Below are 12,096 nucleotides of genomic sequence, written 5' to 3'. Positions count from 1 at the left end.
TCTAATGAAGGCATAGAACATAATGCAGAATTCTGCCCCTGTGTGACACTCTCCTGAACATGTTCTAGTATGCTATAATTTGAGTAAGTAGCCTCTTGAGTAAACTGCCTCTGATAAATTTCAATTGCTGCATTAGCAATGAAATCACTATTATCAATCCAATCTCCTTCTCCATTTTGAATTCTGGTGAGTTGCAACCTCTTTCTTCTTCCATTAACCAAACTATGAAAGAATCTAGTATTTCTATCCCCTTATGTATGCCACTGAATCCCAGCTTTTTATCTCCAAAACTCCTCCTCAAAGTGTAAGTATCTCTTGATTCTGCATGTCCTTGTTGTAAAACCATCCTATTAACTTCAGAAGGATTCTTTTCAAAAAGTTGTTCCTTAATCTTGACAATATCCTCTCTGATAGTCAACTGTTTGAAAATATCCCCATAGATCCCCATAGATCTCCCTAATCCATTTAGATAGAGCAGTTTTTAACTTCTTCATCTTTAATTTGAAGGTAATGAAAGCATCCCCAATATAATCAGTCTCCCAATGCAACTCTACTGTTTGCATGAATGATTCATTTTACAACCAAAATTTGAAGAATTTAATAGGCTTATAAAAGTGTTGAAGTTGTTCTCCTTTAGTCAAAAAAAGAGGTGCATGGTCTGAACCAATTCTGGACATATGCTCCATACTCAAATTGCCAAACCAATCTAGAAAATGACTATTCACTAAAATTCTGTCCAACCTCTTAAAAATGCAATCATCTCTAGCTCTACCATTCCACCAAGTAAAGGACTGCCTCTAAATTTAATTTCTGTCAATTCACAAGAATTCATACAAAAAGCAAAATCTTCAAACTCTGTATGATACACTGGTAACCCTCCAATCTTTTCCTCTTCATTCATAATGACATTAAGATCTTCCCCAATTAACCATGGGTAATTCATATTGTTGGACAAAGCATAAATGCTATCCCACAACTCTAATCTTTTATTAGCATCATATTTTGCATATACCAGTGTAGTAACTAGGACCTTACCATTGTTCTGCAGTCATAACTTGATGATAAATTCTTGTTCTTTATCCATTAAAACCTCCATATCTACTCCTTCATTGACAAAATACCAGATCTACCCATTACAACTATGATTTGCCAAACTCATACCCAATCTTCTTTTGTATCTAGAAATATGCCTTGAGTCTTAAAAAGGTTCCATAAGAGCAATCAAAATGAACTTGTGATGTCTATGTAATATTTGAACTCTATGGAAGGCCTTCTGAGTATTCACAGACCTGATGTTCCAAATGAATGTTTTTAATATCATTAGGAACAGGATTTAGAAGCTGCACCTCTTTTTGCAGGAAATCTGCATGGTTTGGATTCTCCAATTTTCTTATTTGATTATGCGTTTCTCTTAGAAATAGATCTTATGACTTGCACATCAACATCCTTCTTATTCTTTTTGCCCTTTCTGCTGTCCTTGCCATTCTTCTTTGGTGATACTCCTGCATGCGTAGCAATATCAATCATATGATGCTCAATGTCTTCCTGCTGCATATCCTGCAAGTCTGAAGAATTCTCTTTCAACTCTTCTAAATTCTTGTTTTGGATCTCTAAGTCATTCAGATTATGAGAGACTAAATCATGAAGCTCCTTTTTCGGAGAAGCTTTCCTTTGCACTGAAACATCATATATAGTTTCCTTCAAAACCAAACTATTTTGCACTGAAACTTGTGTATGTGAATCTGATTCCCTATCAATAGTATCTGAAGGAAGTTTACTTGGATAACAACCAACTACCAAATTGCCTTCTTCCCCATAACATATAGTGTCATTATCAGTCCCAACTTTAGTTTTCTCTTTAGGCAACATATCTGCATTGTTCCTGCTTTTGATGGACTCATGTGCCTCCAAATTATCACCAGGACTTGACACATCCTCTTGATCTTCAATCAGCAAAAATGCATTCCCTTAATTATGGTCAAAGTTACCCTTTGTAGAACCAACATGTTCCCTTTGTGACAAAATAATACTTCCTCCAACCTGCTTGAAAGAATCATCCACCTTCTAATCATCACCAAGTCCCTCCTTCAGATTAACTGAATCTGAGGGTTGGATATGATTCAAGTCAGCTTCATTAACCATCTTCTCATTACTGATCCTTGCAGGCTCAGAATCTTCAGCATCATCTTCATAGCCAAACTTATCCCTCTTTTCATTATACACATCTACTATCTCCAATCTTGGAACCTGTACTTCATCCCCACAAGCTTCCTCTGTATTTAGTTCAGAACCATCAAGAACATTCACACCTTCTGAGGTATCTCTATTATTAACAATTGTATGACAAAGATCCACATTTTCAGACAAAACATCAGAATTAACAGATGTATTATCCTCTTTATTCCCTTTGCACGCATCTAACACCTTGTCATCTGGTATTTTGCTTACATTCTCCACATTATTGATAGTGTTAACCACTACCTCTAGTTTGTGCATGACATCTTCAGAACTCTCCATATTGCTATCCTTTGGAACATCAACAGCAATTGGATTTGGCATACTATCCACAACACTTTCTTTTGCTTCATTGGAAACTTCTACTACAATGTCTTATATAACCTTGTTTGCACCTTCTGCATTGTTAGCAGTGCTCTCCACCACCTTTGAGGCTTGTTTTACATTAGAATTATTTCTAGCAACAAATTTGTCCATCACCTATTCCTTTGTATTTTTCACAGCAGAGTCATCACTATTATTATTTTCCACCTGAACAACTAATTCATGACCGATTTCTCCTTCTTCAACTAAATTTGCTAATATATCAAACTTATTTTGTTTAGCAACACCTTCATCATGCTTAAGGGATTCATCTTGCTTGTGCTCCCTCACAATAGACTTATTCTTCTCCTTTTGGTTCTTAGTAGCTTTGTTCCCCTTGATATGTCACCACAATCCCACTAGATAGAACTTTTGGTACAAATCTCTACACAATTCTTCCTCTATTCTTGTGATTTTGCCTTTCTAACACACCTTGTCCTTGGTCAACCACCTATTGCTTCTCATTATCAAGTTTCCCCATTGTGTTATTCGTGGTTGACTATACAATATTCTCTCGCATTAGTTCTGGATGTAACACTCCACAATATGCATTCGAGTGTCCTTGTAGCATGCATTCAGTATAATATTGAGGCAAGAAGTCATATTGGATCTTTACTTTAACTTCCCCAACTGCCTTCGTGTCCTCATCTTCAATCTCCATCATCACAAACTTTAGCATATCAGCAAGTAGATCTACCTGAACCTTAACCCTTGCACAATTGGGCCTGGTTTTATTAATCGTAGCCAAATCCAATTGCAAGGGCTTTCCAACAGCAGATGCCAAGGTAAATAACGACTCTCTCACAAAGTAGGTAGGCAAAAGATTTGGAAACGAAATCCAAGCCATGGCTATGGTTGTTTCCTCATCTATTTTGAAATTAGAATCATAAATGAGAGGCCTCAACTGGTAGATATATCTATCCTTCGACTTCAACTAAAAGGAACTTTTGGAAGAAATGGTAATGAAATCTTCCATTAACGTACAACAAATCAAAACATGTCTATTTCGAAAAAACCCTACTGTGCATTTACCCCTTACACCACATTGCGTAGGAATTATGGTTCTCAATTCTTCTAGTTCAGGCCAACCATAAGAAAACTTACCAACAATGGCATATTGCAAGTTTTCTATCTGTTCCATGCAAGTTATTTCCTTCGTCATCCATTTCACGTATAGAATACCATTAACATACATTACTTTCTTCTGTGGTATAGGTTCACATTGCAAAAGTGAAGTTGGCTCCATTCCATGCAGCATGGTTTGAGCAAAGCTATTAGGGTTAGGGTTTATAGGAAGTGTAGGCGTAAAAGAAGAAGAAGATGTTTGTATTTTTGGTGGTGGAGGTAAGGCTGGGAAATGTGATTGGTAGTTAGGATTTGATGACTGGCCAGTCGCCATGAGAGGCTACACTAGGGTTAAGGTTTGCATAGGAGAAGAGAGAGAAAGAAGCATTTTTCCTTTTCCAACCTCTGTTTGCGAACACATCTTTAAGTATCGTTTCTAGGACTTTAAACTAAACATCAATGGATTCAAAAGTTGCAGTTCGGTCATCTCAATAGACAGCTCTCATGTCTATGGTAAGTATAAGATGAAGTTGTTGATTGCTGTTGGAATTGATATGAACGTCAATATTTTTCCACTTGCATATGATGTAGTTGCATGTGAGAGCTTTGAGTCATCGACATGGTTTCTCAGGTTGTTGTGGAGACATGTTATTTGTGATAGACAAGGAATTGGACTTATTTCTAACCGTCATCAAGACATCTTGCAATCTATCCAAACACATGAATGGTTACAGCCACCCGTCACACTCCATAGATTTTGTGGTTCATGGCTATAGAGCACGAGAAGAAGAAGTACAAAATAAGGATGGAACAAATCAAAACGTTGTCACCTCTAGCACATTTGTGGTTAATAAATCTTTTGGAGAAGAAATGGACAATGTATAAGAACAGTGGTCGTAGGTGGGGGGTATGACGACGAATGTCTCTGATGATTTGTCCAAGTATGAGCCGTGCTCTGGAAATAGTCCAACTGCTGATGTGTTACCTTAAACCATTTGTCCAGCTCAAAATGAAATGGTTCATGTGGGGGAAAGGGTCCCAAAATATGCTGCTTCCTATCAAATTGTATGAGGACCCGACCCACCATGTGCCTCACAGTAGATCCCACAAATGAGTGGCACATGCACCCTCCAAATGTCTTGACCACGTTGGCACCACTCTGGAAGTTCATTATTGATGGCCTCTGTATAAGGCTCCCACACAAACTATGATATCAAAAATATTATACTGTCAATTAATTGAGAATTTAAAATTAAATTATGGGTTTTCACAAAACTAAAGATGTTATTTACATGTATATTTAAAGACATGCTTATATGGTGATAAAGAACAAGACTACATGCATAGACAATATAATTAGCAAGTATATTATATATGCAATTAAAAAATACTTGGGAAAATTCGTCATTTAAATTTTTCGCTAATATTTAGGTGTTTTAAATCAATTGAATTCAAACATAAGAGTCATAAATATACATTGATTGTGAAATCGATTTAGTGTCGAACTGTTAAATTTTTTAATTTTTAAACTATTAATAAGTGAAGCTTGTTGGACGACGAAGGGTAATCCTGTCATTTTGTGTTTGGCCTTAAATTGAGTCTTTTAACTTTCCAGGTGTAACGTGTACAACGCACCACGCGACTTTCTTTCCAGCTGATCTTTTGCATTCTTTACTTTCTTGGCGAGAAGGTAGAGCTTTAATTCTTTTTTTTATTTTTTATAAACTTACGCATTTAGAATCTTCATTTTCCTATAAAGCTCGTTTTCCGTCTGTGCTTCATTTTTTCTTAATTCAATGTATATGTGGATTAGTGGTTTATAAGCAACTCGTTTTTTTTTTTTTTGGTCGTTAAAAACAATTGGGTAGATACTGTGCATGTGGTTGTTATTGCTCGAATGCTCCTAGCACTAAGCATAATTGAGTTGCCATCTGGACAAAAAAATTCTAATTAAAAGGGAAGAATCTTGGTGCGGTTTAGGTGTTTGATGATATGCCTGAAACAACTGAAATAATATTGTATTCCATTTCTTTTTAGGTGATTTTAACATAAATCTCTATCCTTTTGCATGGCCAGAACTTTGGATAGCACAAATATAGGTCATTTAAAAGATTTTTTGGCAACTAATAGTATGATAGTGAAATATGTTTCTTATCCCTTATTTGGGATTTATTTGCAAATTCATTTTTTCTTAAAATACTTCCCTTATTAGGATGTATTTGCAAATTCATTTTTTTTTTCTAAAAGAATGAATCTTTTTCATGAAAGAAAATGACTAAAGGATAATTCTTTTATGGTGCTCTACATTTTGATTGTGCTACAATTAGTAATTACATTTTGCCAGGAATTCATTATTAGCAGAAAGCTTTCGTTCTATCTCTATGTGTGGAGTATCTATCTAGACACTAAGGTATACATGATTAACTTTCATTGATTTTTCCTTCTTTTATTTGATATCTAGATATATAGAAATATGTGGAGAAATGTGTATCTGGACAATTCTTCGGATGCGTTTGTGAAACTAATAGTGTTTAAATGATGTAGTTGTGATATCTGAACTCCTTAATTGCCTTCCTATTTTCTTTTATAAATGAAATATTATGTTTGTGTTTTGAATTTTTCTTGATGACATGTGACCTCTAAAAATAGGTTCTCTTGTCATAGGTCAATGCAGGAGATGGACTCACTGTAGTTTATGCAGCACGGAGGTAATCAGTGTGGTTCAAATGCATGGTCTGTTTGATAGTGAACTGCACACAGCTCATATTAATAGGTTACATAATCTTTTTGCTTCCCCAATAAACTGTAATAGTTTTTTCAATGACTTTAATTTTGATATTAATGATCATGATATTTCATTTACTGGGATTTCGATATTGATAGTATATAAAAAGGGTAGACGTTTCCTGTTGGTTTTGGGCACATAGGTATATTATTCGTGCGGAAGTGGCTGCAAGAAACAACAATGTAACTTGAGAGAACTTCGTCAGAAAAATCATTGTTTTGTTGTTCAGGTAATAAGATGCTCTTCTCGTTCACATTTTCCAATGTAATATATTGAGTATTTTGAGTTTTCCTGTTAAAGAGTTTGTAAGTAAAGAATTTCCTTTCATTGTCGACAAGTTTGATTGATTGATAGCTTCCCAAAAGCATATAGTGATTATGCGAGGGAATATGAATGTATTTATCAATATGATTAGGTATTGATCGTTTATAAGGTTCTCAAATATCAAAGACTACCCTAAAATTCTTTAGGGAGTCTAGCTAAATGCTTTATCCGGTAAAAGCACATGAAGAAACCGAAACCTCAACTTGACTTATCAGTCAGTTTAAAATAGTAAAGTAACATTTTCTGAGGGAAGGAACCATTAAATCTGTAGATGAATTTTGTGATGCTAGCAAGCTCTCATAATCATGACTATGCCAATATTAGTAACATTTGTCTACAGACGCCAATTGACATTTTCAAGAAAAAGAATATTGAAAATCTCTCATTAGTCTTTGGCCCTTGCCATCAGTTGGAGCGATCCTTGCAAGTAATAACATCTTTGCACTGAGTCCGGAGCCAAAATGACATATTTTTACAGCAATTAGACCAAAATAGACTGTCTTTTTTTTTTTATACCCAAATGGGTATTTCGTTGATCATTCAACGAAATACCCCAGTTACTGTTCATAGCAGCAACTCTTTTTTTTTTTTTTGCTATTTCGTGGATTGTTCCACGAAATAGTTTTTTTTTTTAATTTTTTTTTGCATTTCGTGGAACAATCCACGAAATAGTTTTTTTTTTTTTTTTTTTAATTTCGTGAAAAAAATGATTTTTTTTTTACATATCATGACACAATCCACGAAATAGATGTTTTTTTATTTTATTTCGTGAATAAAAAAAGAAATAGGAAATTATAATTTTTTTTTTGTTTTTGCATTTCGTGTATTAAAAAACGAAATAGGATAAATTGTTTTCTAATTTCGTTCGTATAAAAAGGAAATTGGAATATATATATATATATATATATATATATATATATATATATATATATATATATATATATATATATATATATATATATATATATATATATATAATTTCGTGTATTAATGAAGGAAATTGATTTATTTTTTTTATTTTTTTTGCATTTCGTAATCTAATGAACGAAATAGGTTTTTTTTTTTTTTTTTTTGTATTTAGTGAATAAAAAAACGAAATAGGAAATTATATACATATATATATATATATATATTTTGCATTTCGTGTATTAAAAAACGAAATAGGAAAATAAAAAATAGGAATATATATATATATATATATATATATATATATATATATATATATATATATATATATATATATATATATATATATATATATATATATATATATATATTTCATTCATGTACCAATGAAATAGGATGAATATATATATATATATATATATTTGTGTTTCATTTATAAAAACATTTATATATTCACGAAATAAAAAAAAATCTTATTTCGTTTTTTAATAAACGAAAAAAAAAATAGTTGTAAAGTCAAGACATAACTTTATTTTAAATATAAATATAATTCTAAAAAATATAGGGAGAAAAACTAGTTGTAAAGTCGTCAAACTTTAGATGGTCATAACTTTGCGCTCGGACGTCCGATTTACGCGATTTTTTTTTTGATTTTGGGTATTTTTCCGAGATCTATGCACACAAATAGCCGCAAGGCGGTTTGGCCGAGCCGATTTTTAAAAAAACGCCTTTTATCACATTCAATTTCAATTTTCCCCCAAATTGGCATGAAATTTTCAGTTTTATTTACTTATAAGATGATGATACGCAATAGATTTCAACGTAAAAATCCAGGGATAATGTATCTGTGAATGTCAATTTCACTTCTGCGGTTTCAATTTTTGAAAATAAAGCTGACTAATTTTCTCGATATATAAAGTTGACTAAAATAACCTTACAGTTAAACACTAAGTTTTTTGAAAAATATATTTTAAAAAAATTTAAAAATGGCTTTTAATCAATTTGGAATATATATATATATATGATCAATTTCAAAAATATATAAAAAAACTGTTTTTTTTTATATTTCGTGGATTGTTCCACGAAATGCAAAATAAATAAATAAAAAAACAGTTTTAAATTAAAAAATAAAACAGTTTCGTTAATATAAATAAAACTGTTTTTTTTTTTTGCATTTCGTGGAACAATCCACGAAATATGTTTTTTTTTTATTTTTTATTTTGCATTTCGTGGAACAATCCACGAAATATTTCATTGGTACATGAATGAAATATATATATATATATATATATATATATATATTCCTATTTTTTATTTTCCTATTTCGTTTTTTAATACACGAAATGCAAAATATATATATATATTTTCCAATTTCCTTTTTATACGAACGAAATTAGAAAAAAATTTATCCTATTTCGTTTTTTAATACACGAAATGCAAAAACAAAAAAAAAAAATTATAATTTCCTATTTCTTTTTTTATTCACGAAATAAAATAAAAAAACATCTATTTCGTGGATTGTGTCATGATATGTAAAAAAAAAATCATTGTTTTCACGAAATTAAAAAAAAAAAAAAAAAACTATTTCGTGGAACAATCCACGAAATAGCAAAAAAAAAAAAAAAGAGTTGCTGCTATGAACAGTAACTAGGGTATTTCGTTGAATGATCAACGAAATACCCATTTGGGTATAAAAAAAAAAAGACAACCTATTTTGGTCTAATTGCTGTAAAAATATGCCATTTTGGCTCCGATTTCTCTTTGCACTATAGCCTGTCCGGACAGTAGACACTTTACTTGATCTAACTTGCTCTTTACCTAATTTAGGTTTAGTGTCTATGTGCTAGCTTCTATCGCCTAACTGCTCATTCGTGGGACCTTAAAGGCCTTATGAGAGAAGTATTTAACATGGACAAACAGACAATGGAGAAATGTTTTTGGGAAAAACATCCAATTAATGTGGTAATTGAATCTTTTGCTCGTATCTTTCCCCATAATATTTGTCTTGTGCAATAAGTTGCCTGCCCTGTCTAATATGATTCACATAAAATGCTCACTTACAAAGATTCCTTTTGATATCCATATGAAACACCTACATGGATACTTAAAACTTTATATAAAAGGCGACTCTGTTGTTTTCAGAATAGTGGTGCTTAGTAGCTTTCCTTTGGTGTCCATGAGCATACTTTGCCTTTGATTATATTGTCATGGAAGGATTCTTAAGGCCTGTTATAGCTGCTTTGTGACTTGAAAATGACAAATTTCTCAACAAAATAAACATTAGTTGAATGCAGTAGAGTAGAAGTAAAGACAGATGTTAAAGAGCATTTTCACCCATAAGTGCAGTTTAAGGGAAAACTGCAATAGAATTAAAAATGTTTGAATGATTCAAAATCATTAATTTCTATTACTTTTGAACGGAGAGGAATCGCTGAATGTATTTCAAAATACATATTACTTGTAGGACAATATTGTTAGCTTAATTAATACATTTATTGTACATTCACCATGTTGTACTATTTAGTAACCTGTTCCCTTCATTATATATGTTACTGTACATGTTTTGATTGCTAAGGGCATTTCTCTGATCCTTGCATACTTATCTTTATTTTCCCACCCTTGGTACCTCTTTCTGTGAGGTTCTAGCATAGTATTTATGTACTGATATGATATCATTTGGTATCTCAATACAACATTAAATGGAACGGAGTAGTTCGTTTTAAGTAATTGAATTCATTCCTCGAAAGAAGCTTTCACTTGGCAGAAAAATCTACACTTAAAGCTAGAAGCACTGTTTAATTGAAATTGGATTTATGTGGGTTATTTTCCGTTTTTGTCTTGATGGTTAAAATTTGTTTTCTTACTTCCTACAGGATTATTTCCAGATGCCTCTACAAATGGAAACTTGCACGCAAGATGACTAATCAATATGTAAATAGTATATACTTCATCCCAATTTGAGTGTCTTACTTTCTTTTTTGGTCTAGATTGCCTGTATCTATATTTAGTAAGTTGACGATTCAAATATCATATGTGGCAAGTTTAAAACCACTGGATTCAAAGGACATTTTAGTACATTACACACATCTTTAATTTAGGACCATAAGATTCAAGAGTCTCTTTTTATTCATTAAACGTTGTGTCCAGTCAAACTAAGACACTTAAATTGGGAGTATTTAAACTTATTGTGTAGTAAATGCATATCCCATATATGTCTAATGTTGTTCCTCAAATCAATGCACATAGTATGAAACTCTAATGTGTCAATACATATTTCATTAGATTGATAAGTATTACTTATAACATTATTTTTCTTTTTAGTAATCCTGCTAAACAATAGAACAAGTATTATAGTATTATTTTCGTTGGATCATTTGGTAATCTTGAAGATGGGCATTAACAAGTTCTGGGGCGTAGGCCCGTGCTCAGCACGAGCACAGGCTATCTAGTAGTCTAATAATTACTAAGTCCTTATATATAAATGGAGTCCTACGTAAACTATGTACAATTCACGACAGCAGTGGCGGAGCCAGGATTTATGCCAAGGGGGTTCAAAAATATAAAGAAACCATAAATGAAGAAGCTAAGGGGGTTCAACATCTACTATATATACATAAAAAATAATTTTTACCTTGTATATACAGTGCAATTTTTCGCCGAAGGGGGTTCGGATGAACCCCCTGGCTGCTTACTAGGTCTGCCCCTGCACAACAGTAATTCTATCGCAGAGGCAATAAATAGAATCATCATTATTATTATTATTATTGTTGTTATTATTATTATTATTATTATTATTTGTAAATTTCTTATCAAATTACAGCTTCACAAATTTTACAAGGGAAATAGCTGATCATCAATTAGGTCGTCTAACAATTCCTACAAAGTGCTAGCACATTTCGCGCCTCATTTTCGTTGTTTCCACGCCGAGTTCACTTTTATGCAAATACCGTATCTCGCTCGTTACTCTTGGAGGACATAGTGATGGCTGCATTGGGATAGGTCGCTCCCAAGCCCATACCTGTATTAAGTAAATTAAAATATAATAAGATTGTAACTATCAGATATGACAGATGATAAAAATAGAACAACTTAATATTGAAAGTCACGTACATACAACAAGGAAACAAATTCACAAACATCACAGACATTCGTTATTGAAGCACGACATAGAGAATTGTACAAGTATGATAATGACACTGCTCCTCAAGCTTGCCTACCCATTGCATCAAGGTCCACCATGTCAAGCAAAAAGTCTAAGCTAAGCCTTGCACCTGAATTATCAGGGAATATTGTGCCACCAAACAGCCATAGCAGGTATAACCCGACCCTCCATTGCACCACAATCTCATCGGTATCGTTTGTAATATGATCCAAGTTATCCATGTAATTAATTAATGCTTTTACTTTAAACAAGTATT

The 12,096-nt window shown here is 32.6% G+C and overlaps 1 long non-coding RNA gene across 2 annotated transcripts; it reads left to right on the top strand.

Moving 5' to 3' along the window:
• Positions 1–5,220: 5,220 nt before the first annotated feature.
• LOC132642355 (uncharacterized) lies at positions 5,221–10,870 on the top strand. Of its 2 annotated transcripts, none has more exons than XR_009583116.1 (5): positions 5,221–5,353; positions 6,008–6,073; positions 6,328–6,436; positions 6,591–6,677; positions 10,552–10,870. It is a non-coding gene; the product is annotated as an uncharacterized LOC132642355 (long non-coding RNA). The 2 variants fall into 2 exon arrangements; XR_009583117.1 differs by having other exon boundaries at positions 6,328–6,371; positions 10,552–10,868.
• The last annotated feature ends 1,226 nt before the right edge of the window (positions 10,871–12,096 follow it).

The sequence above is a fragment of the Lycium barbarum genome, chromosome 5 (assembly GCF_019175385.1).
Source record: "Lycium barbarum isolate Lr01 chromosome 5, ASM1917538v2, whole genome shotgun sequence".
In the NCBI taxonomy this organism is placed as follows: Eukaryota; Viridiplantae; Streptophyta; class Magnoliopsida; order Solanales; family Solanaceae; genus Lycium; species Lycium barbarum.
The sequence above is the reverse complement of the archived record's forward strand: the minus strand, read 5'-3'. Positions and strand labels throughout refer to the sequence as shown.